This window comes from Protopterus annectens, chromosome 3.part0 (assembly GCF_019279795.1).
Source record: "Protopterus annectens isolate FY-2018-M chromosome 3.part0, PAN1.0, whole genome shotgun sequence".
Taxonomy (NCBI): Eukaryota; Metazoa; Chordata; order Ceratodontiformes; family Protopteridae; genus Protopterus; species Protopterus annectens.
Window position 1 is genome coordinate 513,087,781 of NC_056731.1, and position 16,560 is coordinate 513,104,340.

Here is a 16,560-nt window from a genome sequence, read left to right on the forward strand (position 1 = left end):
GAATTGTGTGTGAGTCTCCCTCGGGGTTCCCCCTGCAGGGGTATTAGGGCAAAGTAGCTGCTGCATTTGTGGCTTACGGGCAAGGCAAACAAGTTGCAGCAAGGCTGGCTCCAACAATTGAATATCTTCGATGTTACTGAAGAATTGAGGGACCACTCATGAGGAAGGAGAATACACCTGTTCAGTTTGTCTGCAATCACATTGGAATCCCCGGGAATGTGTGCTGCTATCAGAAAGCGGTTGAAAGCCATCATCCATTGCCAAATTCTCACAGGTTTCTGACACAGCGGATAGGATTTGGTTCCTCCTTGTTTCTAGATGTACCAGACTACTGACATCTTGTCAGTCTGAATCGCAATAGTCCCGGACAGAAGGACCGGATGGAATGCTTGCAACACTAAGAGCACCGCCCTCAGTTCCAGGACATTGATATGCAGATTGGCCTCTGCAGGTGATCAAGTGTCTTGGACTATCTGTCCCTGAAAATGCCCCCCCCACCTGGTGAGGGAGGCGTCCGTGGTCAAGAAAGAATGACTCCATAGGGTGACGTCTGGCTGCGTCCACCAAAGTAAGTCCATCCTGCAGTGATTTGTTATGCAAATCTGGAAAGATAATGGGTGAGTTAGCATTGACCACTGAGTTGAGAAGCCACTGAAGTATCCTCGTGTGTAGTCTTGCCAGTGGGACAATCATTGAGGCCATGGACCCCAAGAGTTGAAGGACTGCCTGTGTGGGCACCTTGTCTCTGGGGAGTATCGCTTGGACCTGAAGAAATATTTTCTAACCTGTGAAGGGGAAGTGATACTCTGCAAGATAATGTATTTAGCATTGCCCCTATGAATTCCAGGGACTGGGCAGGGGCTGGTTGAGACTTTTCTTTGTTTATGGAAATTCCCAGGTTCTCTGCTTGAAGTAAGGTGCATTGTCATGCTAACAGAAAACTCTTGGTGGGGGCGGTGAGGAGCCAATCGTCCATATAGGGAAACACCTGGAATCCTTGCAGCCTTAGATGAGCTGCTACCACTGCCATGCATTTGGTGAACACTCTGAAGGCTGTAGAGAGGCCAAAGGGCAGTGCTCGAAACTGATAATGATTGGCTCCCAAACGAAAGCAGAAAAATCTTCTGGATCGCCTGAACATTTTTGTGTGGTAATATCTCCTGGAGATCGACGTATCACATCTAATCATTTTTTTCCAAAAATGGAAGAATAGACTGAACCATGACCATCCGGAATTTTGTCTGCTTGATGAATTTGTTGAGAATACTGAGGTCTAAAAATGAGTGTCCAGTCCCCCATTTTTTTGGCACCAAAAAGAAAGAGTCTTTAGTAGAATCCGGATCCTATCTAGTCTGGTGGGACTGCTTGGATGACTCTTTTCTTTAGCAGCTTTAGGATCTCTCGAGCTGCAAATTCGCTGACTGGGTGGAACATTGGGAATATGTTCTGGGGTTGTTGGGTGGAGATTGAAGGGGATGTGTAACCTCTGGTAATGATCTGCTGCACCCAAGAGTCTGTGGTGATTTGTTGCCAAGCATGTTGGTGCAGACAGAAATGACCCCGACTGCTTCCAGAAGAAAGCAATCAGGCCACTCCTCAGGAGTGCTGGTAGGGCCAACCCGAGAAGTAATCTATGGCTCCCTGATTGTGTGGACCCCCTCTGCCCCGAAAGGGACGTCTTCCTGAAGAGTTACCCCCCTCTGCCACTGGGGGTCAATTCACCACATGCATCACAGAATGGACCCTGGGACTTTATGTACCAAAATTTTCCACTCCTCTGATTCCTACAAAAGTTTTAATGAGGATTGGAAAAATGGACACCTACAGCAGACAGGGTCTTACCGTCTTGCTCACACCCAGCTAGCTTGTCTATCACTTTTGGTATGAAAAGAGGGTCGACTGGTGCCTCAAGAAAGGAGAACTTGAAAGGGGCCACAAAATCACAAAGGCACATCCAGGCGTGCAGTCTCATAACAATGCCTGCACCCATAGATCTAACTGCCCCCTTGGTTGCATGCAAGATCAACCTCATGGACAAGTTGGAAATAGATTCTAGGGTTGCAAGCTGCGAGGCCACTTTATAATGGATGTCGTCCGAGACTGCTCCTGCTAGTGTTCCAGAAAGTTCAGTTGTCAGGTCCCTCTGGAGCCTACTAAAATGTACCAAATAATTCAATGACCAAATGGCAAAGGTCAAAGAAGTGAACGTCCACTTTCCCAGTCTGTCCAACACTCGGGAATCCTTGTTGGATGGATGAACAGTATGGCTCTCCTTGGCAAGCTGTTTCCTTGTTGCTGCCACCACCACCATAGCATCTACAGGTAAACTCTTTGACCAATGTGGATTACTCTCAGGAGGAGATAGTATTTTGTCCAGTCTCCAGGGGATAGACTCAACTTCCTCCACGCACACTGCACGACAAGCTACACAAGGTCATCAGGTCACCCAGGAAGTAGATCACCAGGCACAGAAAGCCTAAAAGAACACGGACTCCTCCGAGGATGGGTTAGTGGACTTACTTGCTGTTTCAACATTTCCAGGATGTCTCCAAAGGAGACATCTTCAGAAGGAGATTGTGGGGATCCTTTCACTTCATCATAGTCTGTGTCTTCCATGAGAGACTCTTAAAGAGTCTATATGTGCTTCTTCTTGCACGCTATCTTCCGCGGAACCTCTTCAACAGGGGCTTCCGAAGAGGACCCAGAAGAGGAGTCGCCCTGCATGAGGGTTTCCTGCGGCTCTCGTACATGGTGTACTGGAGTGGCAGACTATGTCAACTGATGTCTAAGGGGCATATAGACATCATGTACCAATGGAGAGGCCATCTGTGAGCCTGCAGAGGCCAATGCCCTTTCCATAACTTGGAAAGCAAGTCCACCTGAAGAGGGATGGGAGCCTGGAACAGAGAACAACAACCTTGGAACCAGGATCACATCCCGGTCTGACAAATCTGCGACCAGGAGAGGAACCTCAGGACAACTTGGTGCCGTCACGGTCATCGGGGGCTGTAGAACATGGCTCCATAGAAAAAAATCAGCACCCTCTGTGCCAGCAGCCCAGTCATGACCCCGAGGATGGCTCATCTCTGAAGGGGCCGAAGTTCAAAGGGTGAACTCCACTACCACAGACAAGGGTGCTGGTGGAACTGGGAAAGACATCGGAACCGTGGAGGCCAAAGGAGGAGTGTATGATGGAGTCTGTGGAGAGAACTCCTCTGTTCCAAGTGGAATAGAGGGTTTAGGTAGTGAAGGTAAACCCATAGCCACCAATAGTTGATCCACAAGTCTGACCACGTCTAATTCCGATAGGATCCTGGGGGATCTGGTGGATATCCCAGATGGAGAGTCTGGATGTTCCTGAAGAGGACTGTATTGTCCTGAAAAGGGGTCCATCGACAGGGAGTATCTGGTCAGAGATATGGGGTCTCCCTTTGACACCATTGTCAATAAACCAGGTGAAAATGCAGTGGGGGAGGAGTGACCGGTGTTGAAAAACTATTGTCTGTGTCGAAGGGAAAATCTCGGTTGGTGCAGTAGTGGTTGGTACCATAGGTAATGGTGCAGAACAGTACAGTACCATTTGAGTCAGGTCTGATTTCGGTTCCGTGGTCGGCACTGAAGAAGTATTCTGCACTGAGGGAGAAATAGCCAATTCTTAAGTCAAATCTGATTTCTGTTCCGCAGTCTGTGCTGAAGAAAGGGTTTTGAGCCCTGGTGCCGAGGGAACTGCAAACACTTTCAAAAGTTTAGATTTAGGCTCTGAGCTGTTTGCTTCAGGATCTCTCAGAGAATAGGAAACAGAATGGCTCCTCTTCTTGGATTCTTTTCTGGGATGGGGGTGAACCCTCCAACACAGAAAGAGCCTCCGACAAAGGAGTTTTAAGCAATCCTTTCAAAATTAACTTGTTACGTCTCTCATTAAGGGTGCGGGTACTGAAGGCCACACAAATCTTACAATCGTACAAGGTGGCTGAGTCGACAGGTGGGGCACTCCCAAACAGTATACGTAAGAACCGTGTGAATCCAAATCCGGCATTTTACGGCCCACTGGTCTCAGGCCTTAAAACATGAAGTGCCTTTTTTTATCAGATGAAATGCAGTTGACATCAAGATAATCCAACTTGTAAACATGCTATCACAGCAAGTAACATTAAATTCACACAAACAGCAACAAAGTTCTTCCACCAACAACAAAAAAACAAAGATTAACAAGAAAGAGAAAAAGGAAGGTACCAACAATGGTATCCCCAACAATTACCACAGAGGGTAAAGGGCAAGAATTACCAACGATGGTAAGGTAAAGAATACCAAAAATTGGTAAAGGGAAGAAAGGGGAGGCACAAGAGAGATATCTATATATATCCAAAGGGTTAAGAAAAACGGTAGGTATCAAAAAACAGATAAGGTTTTAATCAAGAAACAAACACTTAGCTGAGAGCAAATGGGTTGACACGTCCTCACAAGTACTCGGTAAACGAGATCTGAGGTATTAGGGAAAGAGGCACTATGGGTAATCTTAGCTTGAGAGTTTTTGGCCGATACAAGCTTAGTACAGTGCCGACTCAGTTCCGAGGACAGAACCGATAACCCATCAGTAAGGAATGAAAGAAGATTAACAACATTAGATAAATGTTCCAGATCCTGTAACTCCTTGCCTTTCTCCTGCAAGGACTTCAGCAAATCAATTGCAGCAGCACCAAACATTTATTGTCCAAAGGAGCATCCATCAACCCAGCCTTAATGTCATCAGGCAGAGGTTGAAGCCGTAGGTAGGAATATCTCCAATACAGAGCCAGAATCAGCAGTCCTACAGGAAGCATCTGCTGTATCATAACTACATTTAATGGAATAACAAGCTACCTGGAAAGAAGCCCCTAACACAGACAAGGCAGAAGTCTTACCCTCAGAATCAGGAAGGTCAGAAATAACCTGACAAGCCTGAGAAAGGAGAGTCTAAACATATCTGGTCATAAGAGTCTGATAATTAACAGCCTGAAAGGCTAGTGTGGCTGAAGTATAAACATTTTTTATCCAGCCTTTCCATGGTCCTGCTGTCCTCAACAGAAGGAAACTTTGTCAAGAGCAGTAATTTACAAGGCTTATTGGATGCCACAGAGACCACCAAAGGGTCAGCAGATGGACACTTGTACAGGAATTTTCAGTCATCAGGCACTTTATAAAATTGGTCTGTTTTCTTAGCAGCAGAGGGCTGAGTGTCTGGGGCCTGAAGCAGAAAAGCAGCCAAAAAAAGGAAGAACAACAGAAAGTGTAGGATACTCCATTTGAAGGAGCTCATAACATTTCCTCTGCACTTCAGACACTTGTGAATAATCCCATTTAAAGAACTCCATCATCCTGGCAATGGTATCCCCAAAAGAAATCTCAGCAGTGGATTCAGGACTAGTAGACTCCTCTTCCTCAGAACCATACTCCAGAGTGAAAGGAATCTGTAAAGAATAGGCCAAAGTTCCTCATCCGAATCCTCATATTTTTCAGAGGAATCCTGATCCCTAGATTTCTTGAGGGGGAAATTTGACTAAGGAGGAGTCAGAAAAGAGACCCCCTGAGGAGGCTTCAAGGCCAATAACAGCATTAAATAAGCCCTGTGTAAAATACTGCCATTCACTTTGAGGGTCCTTAGGAGCAGAAGAAACACGTTTTGCCTTTTGCTTCTTTAAGGGGACATCTACCTTATGAATCATAGAAGGCTCCGATATTGGATTACACTCAATCATAGTTGGAACTTCCTCCCTCAACAGTATCTGAGGAACCCTCCTAGGCACTTCAGTAATAACCAGCCATGGTTCTTCCTGAATGTCCAAAACGGACATCTGCAAGATTTCCGAGGATGTGTGAGCAGCTAGATCCATGACAGCCTCTGAAACAATTACAACCGAGGAATCCAACCCAAGAACCAGAAAACCTCTGGTCTTCCATCAGCCTCAAGATGTCCAATGTAGAAAGCACAGCTGAAGAATCTGACCTGACTTTTTGGCCTTCTTTGAAGATGGCTGACCCTCAGGCTGGGAATTACCCTCTATAGTGTCTTTCATTAGAAGTTTTAAACACTAGTTTTCAAAATACATTGCAACAGATGAAAGACAACTAGGTAAGGTCTTTGGAACAAAAGTCAGTACAGGGCATATGAACATGAAAAACACCCAAGTAAAATGAGCACTGCTTATGATCTTTATGTTGAATCGGTCTCCCACACTTGCATTTACCCTTTCAGGATGGCATGGAACCCAACAATAATACAAAAGTAAAAAAAACACCCCAAAAGGGCACTTATCTAAATGGCTAGGTGCACCAGCAATGATTCAGCCAATCAGACTGACCATCAGAGATGGCGTTCAGACCGGCAGCAAAGAAGTTCTGAGGAGGGTACATTTGGGCATCACCTTTATGCCCTACACTACAGGAGGGGCACAAGTGTGATGTACAGCGTACTTTAAAGCAACCTAAAGGCTTTGATATACTAGCCAGACATCAGGCTACCCTTGGCAGGGGATCCCTCCTGTTATGAATACTGCAACAGTGATATAGAAGGACATGTAATGTTATGGTGAGTACATAAAAAAAAGTTATCTGATGTCTTTTTCATTCATTCCTCACCTGATGGGACACAGTCCCCAGGTAGATGAACCTTGAGTGGTCCTCATGGAAGGATATTTCGTAGTACTGCAGAGACAAAAATCAGTTCTGTTCCCAGAAACTAAAACCAATTTGTAATGCGCAATTAAAGGTATAAGCACTGGACCAAGTGGCAGCTACACAAATGTCATCTATGGAAGCTCTTGCTCAAAAGGCTGAGGATACAGCCACAGACATTGTGGAATGAGCTCTAGAAGACTTAGGCAAGGACAAACATCTTTTACTATAGACAAACACAACACAATTGGTTAACCATTTGACCAGTGTAACTTTAGAAACTGACTTACCCAATCTGTTAAGTGAGAAGTATGCAAACAAATTGTCAGTCTTCTGGAAATCTTTGGTTCAAAAAAACATAAAACTGAATTTGTCTATGTACATCCAAAAGATGGAGTATGTACTCTCCCTCATTTGAAATAATTTGGAAAGGAAACTGGGAGGATGATATTAAACTCAAAAGCTACCTTAGACAAAAAAGATGAGTTGGGCCATAAGGAAATCCTGTCTATGGAAAACCAGGTAAGGAGGTTTGGAAGAGCCCACAGTTTGGATACTCATCTAGCTAAAGTAACAATGACTAGAAAATTGTTTTTTTCATAACAAAAACTTAAGGTGGGACCTGGCTAAAGTCTCAAAGGGGCCTTGGGTCGAGCTTAATACAAAAGTTACATCTCAAAGAGTAGTAGGATCCCATTAGTAGAGGTCTAAAAAAAAAAAAAAAGGATTTGCATAATTTAGAAGCCAAGGAAGAATTATTTTCTCTTAGAAGTTTGATGCAATAGTCATCTGGACCTTAATAGCAGAAAAGCTAGCCCCTTCACTGAACATTGAAGCTAAAAATCAAGCACAGCTGGTATATGGGCAGAAAATGGGTCCAGGTCCTTCTTAAGGACTCAGAACACAAATATTTTCCTTTGCTTTTATAAATCTTTCTAGGAGAAGCTTTTTGAGAAGATAAAACATGAGACCGGGGAGAAGAGCCTGGGCTATCAATCAGTGGAACTGGAGCAACCATGCGTCAGTTTGAGGCCTGTTAAGTCCAGATGAGTCATACCTCTCGGGTAAAGCAGATCTGGATTGAGATCCAGTATCTAATGCAAATGTAGAAGATGAGGACAGAGGAACAGAAACCAAATTTCAGAGAGGCCAAAAAAGTGCAATGAGGATAACTGTGCTCTTCAAGTGGTATGCTTTCTGTAGAAATTTGGGGATGAGAGGTCATGGGGGGTTAAGCACAGAGAAGACCAGACGGCCAATCATGAACTACAGCATCTCTTAGCGACTCCCTCATTTGGGGGAGGGGTCAAGGCAAGCAGCCTGCTGCAGTGGTTAAGGAAAGAAGCAAAAAGGTCACAGCATGGCTAGCTCTATCAATGGAAAATTATCTGCCCCACTGACAGTGAAAGATCACTCATGAGGCATCAAATTATACCTGCTTAATTTGTCTGAAATCACACTGGCTTCCCCAGGATGTATATTGCTATGAAAAAGTGGCCTGAAGAGATCACCCACTGCCACTCTCTCACAGCTTCTTGGCGCAGTGGGTAAGATCTGTTTTCCCTGTTTGTTGATGTAGCAGATAATAGACATATTGTCCATCTAAACAGCAATTCCCCAGAAGGGTAAACACCTTGAAAGGCCTGCAACACTAGTACAAATGCTCTCATTTCCAAAACACTGACATGCATCTTGTCCTCTTCTGAGCACCATGTACCTTGGATGGTCCTTTGAGTAGTGCCCCCCCCCACCCCAGTTGGGAGACATCTGTGGTCACTGTGGCATGGGAAGAACAAATGGACAGCCTAGGATGACTTTGTCTAAGTGAAGCCACCAAAGAAGTTATTTTTGCAAGATTGAGTTATCTTCAAAGGGGTGGATAAAAGCTGCTCAGGAATAGACCACTGCTATCGAGAGAGTCCACTGCAGAATCCACATGTGAAACCTTGCTAAAAGAACTAGGGTGATAGCTTCTGACATGGACCCCAAGGCTTGCAAGATCAGACATGCTGGCAGAGACATATGCGAGATCACTTTCATGACCTGGGCTGAGTGACCACGTGACTTGCGGTATTTGACTGTGATGCCTAGATGAAGACACAACTGGAACAAGTAGTCCCTTGCCTGTAGAAGTAGATGCCCAGACAGAGTAGTTAGGAGCCAGTAATCTAGGTATGGAAAAACTGAATCACAGCAGTCGCAGGTAAGCTAACACTACCATGCATTTGAACACCACAGGGGTTGTGGTAAGGCCAAAAGGCAGTGCTCTAAAGTAGTAATGACTGGCTTCCCAGCCAGAAGCGCAGATATCTCCTGGAACACCTGCTCACTTTGATGTGATAGCACATGTCCTGAAGATCTACTGAGTTCATCCAACTGTCCTTTTGTAGTACAGGCAAATTGGCCTGAACAGTAACCATCTGGAACCTTGAATATTTCACATATTGATTTAACTTGCTGAGATCCAGTATGGAACTCAAATCCCAGTCTTCTCTGGCAATAAGAAGAATCTTGAGTAAGTTCTGGATCCTGTCTCATCGGAGGACCTCCTGGATGATGCTTTCTGAGCAGCTTTTCTATTTCTAAGGCATCCATCTCCATCTGATTGGGAGAAGCACTGGGGTTTTCATTCTTGCATGGGGGAATTTGTGAAAATTGTATAATACAACCTCTGGATACAATTCTCTGAACCCTGAATCTTTTGTGATGGATGCCCAAGCATTTTGGTGCAGAGGGAAACCCCCCAGACTGCCTCCAGAGAGAAACAGTCAGGCTGCCTTTCAGAAGCACTAAATGTCAGTAACCCTGGTTATATGGGCCACCTCTGCTGTGGGGGTGGCATCTTCAGAGGTCTTAGAAAGGGCCCTGAGATTTGGGTAACCACATCATTCTAACTCCTTGATTCCAGGGAAAGGTCTTTGAAGGGTATAAAATATTATTCCTATGGCAGACAAGGTGTTTCCATCTTGCTCTCTTCTGGAGTGTGTTTATTTTACTTTTGGGTCAAATAAGGAAGATCGTTCATCAGTGCTCCATTTGACTTGATGGAAGATTTGAAGGGGGTCCCTCAAATTTGCATAGGTGCACCCAAGCAGGTCTGCTAATGGCTACTCCTAAACCCATCTCCCATGAGGTACCTTCTGCAGCATGGGAAATCAGCCACATCAACCTATTACAGATGGAAGGGTGGCCAGTTGTGAAGAGACTATTTTGTCCCTCCACAGACATGCACATAGAAAAAAAATCTAAAAGCTCCTTAATCAAATCTCTTTGGAATTTGTGAAATGTGCCAAGTAATTCAATAACTACACAAAAAGGCAAACACAAACTAAGAATCAAAAGCACCAAAGGCTTAGCAGATTACTTGAAACAAATAATTTATTGAGTTAGCGCTTTCGGAAACAAACTGTGTTTTTCCTTCTTCAGACAAGGTACTACCATTTTGCAGAGCTTATAAATAACACATACAATGCCAATTAACTGATTGTTAAAACTAATTGAATAGTTTTAAAATGACAGATACAATTCAGTAGATTTTACCAAGCCAAAGGAATACACTTTAGGCAAATACACTAAGTCACAGAGTCCTGACTAACAATTCAACCAACATGTAAGAAAAATGATGCTGTGTATAAATGTTAAAAAACACTTACTAAAATTGTTGTTAAACAAATCCAATAAAAAATAGTTATTAGACCATTAAAAACAAATCTTCCATGGCACTAATACTTTAAACTGAAGGCTCACATGTAAAGTCAGTAAAACTATTATCTGTTTAAAGCCAACTTCTTTAGAAAACCTTTTATAGAGACCATTTCGTTTAAACCTGGGGGTAAGTAAGCAGCAGTAGAAATTTGCCATTTGAGTTAATCAATTTCCAGATTAATCTGCCAAGGCCCTCCTCTAATGTCTGTTTTAATTTGTTTTAACACAGAGAACTTAAAAGCGTGGTCTGGAAAATCTGCGATGTACCTAGCCAAAGCATTGTTTGTATCCCTTTTGTTAACAGCATAAATGTGTTCATAAATGCATGTCCTGAGCTTTCTTTCGGTCTTCCCGATATAGAAAGCTTTACAGGCCTGGCACTTGGCACAATAAACCACTCCCTTAGATTCACACGAAAATCTACCATTAGGTTTATATACCCTCTCCCTTATTTCAAAATGGTGATTCGTGTTCAGGTACCTACACTGTTGGCACCTCCCGCATTTAACCATGCCTTTACTAGTATTGGGGTGTGGGTTACTGGAATGTTGCAGCAACTGTTTCAAGTTCTGCCCCCTTCTAAAGGTAATCTTGGGTTTATTACCAAAAAGTTTAAATAGGGAGGGGTCCTCCATAATAAGGGCCCAGTTCTTATAAAGAGTTTGTCTAATAAAAGAGCGATTAAGGTTGTAAGTAACAACAAAACTTATGTGGTGGCAGTCTTTGGCATTACATAAAGAAACAACCCTCTGGTGAATGGGAGAGAAGTCCTCAGCCAAAGCTTGAGTTGTACCTAAAAGGGGTGTAAAATAGCCAATCTGCCTTTTAGTAATGACCTCGGTGGAGATACCAGAAACTAGGCTCAGAGGGTATCCTCTCTTAAGAAACATACGTTCAAGCTTAGAACATTCATCCGTGAAATCTCCTCATTGGAGATCATTCGGGCTGCCCTGACTAACTGCCCCTTAACCACTGCTCTCTTTTGGTGGTAGGGGTGGCAGCTAGAAAAATGAAGGAAACAGTTGGAATAAGTGGGCTTCCTATAGATGGTACTTTTAAATCTTTTTCTACCCACATCCTTATGCAGACTAATGTCAAGAAAATTAATACATCCATTTTGTAGGTTGAATGTAAACTCCAAAAAATTAGTTGAAGCTGAAATCAATTCAATAAATTCTTGAACACCTTCAGTCGGCCCTTTCCACAAAATGAACATATCATCTTGGTACCTTGTGTTCCATGCTATGTTTTCTTTAAACACAGCCGTTTTAAAGAGGAAGGTGGTCTCCCAATGAGCCATTATGCAGTTGGCAAAACTGCCACCACAGGGGGATCCCATCGCCACCCCTGATTTTTGCAAGAAGATCTCTCCCTCAAGCCACATAAAGTTGTTACTCAACACTAAATCTAACAAGGAGGTGATGACATAAATGGTATTATTGTCACATTTCCTTGCAGACATAAAATCCCTAATCCACTCGATCCCCAAATCCTGGGGAATCACTGTGTAGAGTTCCTTTACGTCTACTGTCAACATTTTGTAATCTTCCTTGAAAGGGATGGTCGCAAGATGGGATAAAAAACTCCAAGAGTCCTTGCATATTTGGAGCTCGCTCTCAACTAGGGGCCTTAGGATGCTATCCACATACTTGGCACAACCATAAGAAATAGACCCACGTCCGTCAACAATGGGTCTAAAAGGGGGGTCAATAATCCGCTTATAGATTTTAGGAATGCCAAATAAGGATGCCATTCTGGGGGTTGGCATAGTCAGAACATCAAACAACTCTAAGTCGATAGCCTTTTCAATAAAAAGCTCGTCTAAAGCAGCCCTAAACTTAACGTAAGCCACATTAACCTCATTAAGACAAACTTGTTGGTAAGGCGAATTCTTAAGATATTCGGTCATACATGCCATATATGTACTGTGATTCATACAAACTAAGCCCCCTCCCTTATCCGGTTTCATAATCCTAATTTTGCAATCAATCAGCAATTTAATAAAATCGTGCTCATTTTGAGTGATGTTATAACAGTGTTTCGTGGTTCTTAAACCTGAATCAGCACAAGCCCTAAAATCCAACTCACACATTTTCTCAAAAGCCAAAATATTAGGGTGCAGAGGTGGGTTAAAGGTGCTTGAAACACGCAAAAAGTTGGCAAGGGAGGGGGACGGACCCAAAACAGCATTGAGGTTAATTTTGCGTACAAAAAGTTTCAAATCCACAATGGAATCTACTAAGTTCATCCCTGAATCTGGGACGAAAGATAAACCCAAGGCAAAAAAGTCAATAATATCTTGTGGGAAAATCAAGTCAGAATAATTATAAATAAAAAAGTCACCAGCAGAGTTAGGCAGCACTTGGGGTTCTAAAAACCCCTCTACTACTACCTCCTGCGCTGGTTCCTTCGTTTGCGTGTGCGTCCTTGTTGGTTGGACACTCTCGGATTGTTCTGCCCATTGCCCTGATGTAAGTGAAAACCCTGTTGCATGGACATCGAGGGCTGGTTAGACTGAGCACTATTGTCTGTGTTTCTATTTTGGTTCCTGTTAACAGCAGCTCGAGTGTTAGCAGCAGGGAAGGTATTCGAATTATTTGCATTGTTCCTAATTCTTTCACTTCGTCTGGGCACATTTTCCTCATTGAAACTGTCCAGGCTCTTGATCCCCATTCTCACCTGATGTGTCCTGATCCACATTGTGTGTACTCAGAAAGTTGTTAATCAAAACAGGTGGGGGTGGGGGATAGGCAGTCCCAAAAGAATACTGCTGAGTGCCTCTTAAACTTTTCTTTCTTAGCAGAAGCCAGCTTGATAATAGATTACCTTTAGAAGGGGGCAGAACTTGAAACAGTTGCTGCAACATTCCAGTAACCCACACCCCAATACTAGTAAAGGCATGGTTAAATGCAGGAGGTGCCAACAGTGTAGGTACCTGAACACGAATCACCATTTTGAAATAAGGGAGAGGGTATATAAACCTAATGGTAGATTTTCGTGTGAATCTAAGGGAGTGGTTTATTGTGCCAAGTGCCAGGCCTGTAAAGCTTTCTATATCGGGAAGACCGAAAGAAAGCTCAGGACATGCATTTATGAGCACATTTATGCTGTTAACAAAAGGGATACAAACAATGCTTTGGCTAGGCACATTGCAGATTTTCCAGACCACACTTTTAAGTTCTCTATGTTAAAACAAATTAAAACAGACATTAGAGGAGGGCCTTGGCAGATTAATCTGGAAATTGATTAACTCAAATGGCAAATTTCTACTGCTGCTTACTTACCCCCAGGTTTAAACGAAATGGTCTCTATAAAATGTTTTCTAAAGAAGTTGGCTTTAAACAGATAATAGTTTTACTGACTTTACATGTGAGCCTTCAGTTTAGTTAAAGTATTAGTGCCATGGAAGATTTGTTTTAATGGTCTAATAACTATTTTTTATTGGATTTGTTTAACAACAATTTTAGTAAGTGTTTTTTAACATTTATACACAGCATCATTTTTCTTACATGTTGGTTGAATTGTTAGTTAGGACTCTGTGACTTAAGTGTATTTGCCTAAGGTGTATTCCTTTGGCTTGGTAAAATCTACTGAATTGTATCTGTCATTTTAAAACTATTCAATTAGTTTTAACAATCAGTTAATTGGCATTGTATGTATTATTTATAAGCTCTGCAAAATGGTAGTACCTTGTCTGAAGAAGGAAAAACACAGTTTGTTTCCGAAAGCGCTAACTCAATAAATTGTTTGTTTCAAGTAATCTGCTAAGCCTTTGGTGCTTTTGATTCTTTTTTTTTTTTTTTTTTTAAGTAATTCAATAACCACAAAGCAAAGGTCGCTGAAGTATAAATGCACTTACCAAATCTGTCCAAGGCCCTAGATTCCCTGTTAGGGGGATGGACAGAAGAGCTTTGTTCCACAAGCTCTTTCTTAGTGACTGCTGCTACAACCATGGCATTAACTGGGACCCTCTTGCTCCAGTGACCTAGTGCTTTAGAGGGGCTAAGAATTTGGGCACTTAAGGATGGGCTCCACACTATAAGGTTTCTTCCATGCCCAGTATGAAACGAGGTCTACAGGTTCATCAGTTGGGGGTTACCCAAGATGTAGCCGGGCCAGCCCCGAAAGCATCTTGGGATGGGGTGTTGGAAGACCAACAATTGTTTTGCTTTATCAGTTCAAGAATGTCTCCAAAGATGATGTCTTCAGGTGGAGATTTGGGGACCCTTCCCCTTCATCAAAATTAGTGTCTTCAGGGACAGATTCCTGAGAGGAATCCAAGTATCTCCTTCTACACATCCTCGTCCAAGGGACATTATCAGTGGGATGGTCTGGTGAGGTATCAAAATTGATAGGGGAGTCCTGAGGGACTGACTGAAAACTTGAACGGGCTGGCTGTCCCAGTGGAATAGAAGATTAAGGCTTAGATAAGACCCAAAAGCGGTTGAGTGATATGATCCGACAGGAGTAGGTGATGCCCTTTCCCTAGGTAAAGAGAAAGCCCTCTCCACAATCTCAAAGACAGAGTGCCTAGGGAAGACAAACTGGAGGTTGTGGAGTCATTTCCTACGCCAACCCCTGAATCCTTATAAGCCCCCCACCGAAGTCGAACGAGAGATGTCAACAGCTGAAATTTCAAGGGGCAAGGATGGCTCCAATAAGGTGTCAACCTTGGTCCCCAGGATCTGTTGAGGATGCTTCAGCTCCAAGAGTCTTCCACTGCAGAAAGGCTTGGAGCCAGGTTGCTCAGGAAAGCAGCCAGAATCAAAGAACGAGTTGTCTTCAGATCCAATGAGGGCACCCCAGGGATCTTTGATCTGAGAGCTCCGAAACAACAGGCCAGATCAGAGAAACTAAATGAGGATTTGTCATAAGCAGGTTCACAGCTCCGATGAGAGACAGAGCTGGAATTACCCCCACATGGATCGGAACTCTGAGCAATTTCCTCATTATCCTATCCACATTAGCCTTGGACAAATTCCTGGAAAACCCAAGTGAGGAGCTAGTGAATGGTGGCATCAAGTACTTATGAGGAGATTCCTACAAATGGGAAAGGGAGTTAAGAAGGTATCAGATTCAGCAAATTAAAACAGGACTGGATCAAAGCTGATTCTGATTTCAGAGCAGTAGGATCCTACTTTTGGAGGTGGCTCTGAGGAAGAAGCCAAAGACATTGTAGGCTCCAGAGATATCATTCTAGACTCTGTCTTTGGGAGCAGAGTTGGGTTTCCCTTTGTCAATTTTTTTTTCAGAAGGGATTTGAGCCCCAGCTGGAATACAGGAAAAAAGAGAAGAAAAAATACCCTTCAAAACTAGTTTGTTGAGTCTGTCAGTGCCCTGGTGTTGAAACCAACACAAACTTACAATCGGCCCAAACAATAAACACATGCCCTGTCAGCATTTGAATTGGGTATTTTGTGCCCAGAGATGTACTTGAAGACAGTTGAAGTATCAGCTTCCCTTGCATGCTAGTCCTAAAAAGGGGAAGGCCCAAAAAGAAAATGACTACAGTTATAAAAATGTATTGATATATATCAATAAAACTTGTTTTTTTGCAAGAAAAACTACCAACAATGGTAGTCAAGGGTACCCTAAAACAGGTAGGTAGAGGACAAGAAGAAAGCAAATGTGCCAACAATGGATGGAAGGAAATATGGTGGCCTCAGTAAAAGTCATAGAAGGAAGACTCTACTAAAAGAAAAAAATTACTGAAATAAAGGGAAGAAGTTGACCACAATTGACAGTTTACCCTTACTGAAGGAAGACGTTGCAGAGACTCACTGTTTTTACCCTAAAAAACACCGACAGTGCAAGAGGATCCACGTTTGTAGTAATATAGCAGCAAACAAGATCTGACATTATGTTAGGCTGATGTAGATCAATGTATGTGTGTGTGTACCTTTAAGAAGCTATCCAAGGGCTTGCATAACATATATAAATACTGAGTACATGCAAGCTAGATTGCCATTTTGTAGTAAGCTGTTGAGACGTAAACATATATGTATGCAAGGTCTGTCTGTTAACTAGTTCAATTGAATTTTGTAATGCTGCACTCCATCCTGATGTGTTTCTATGTATTAAAGCATCTAAACAAAATACCCCACCTGCTAGTTATCTACATTAGAGAGAGATGAGTGACAGTGTCAGAAGTGCCATGTCTAAAAGGACATGGTGTCAGAAAGCAGTACGTCTAAAAGGGCATGA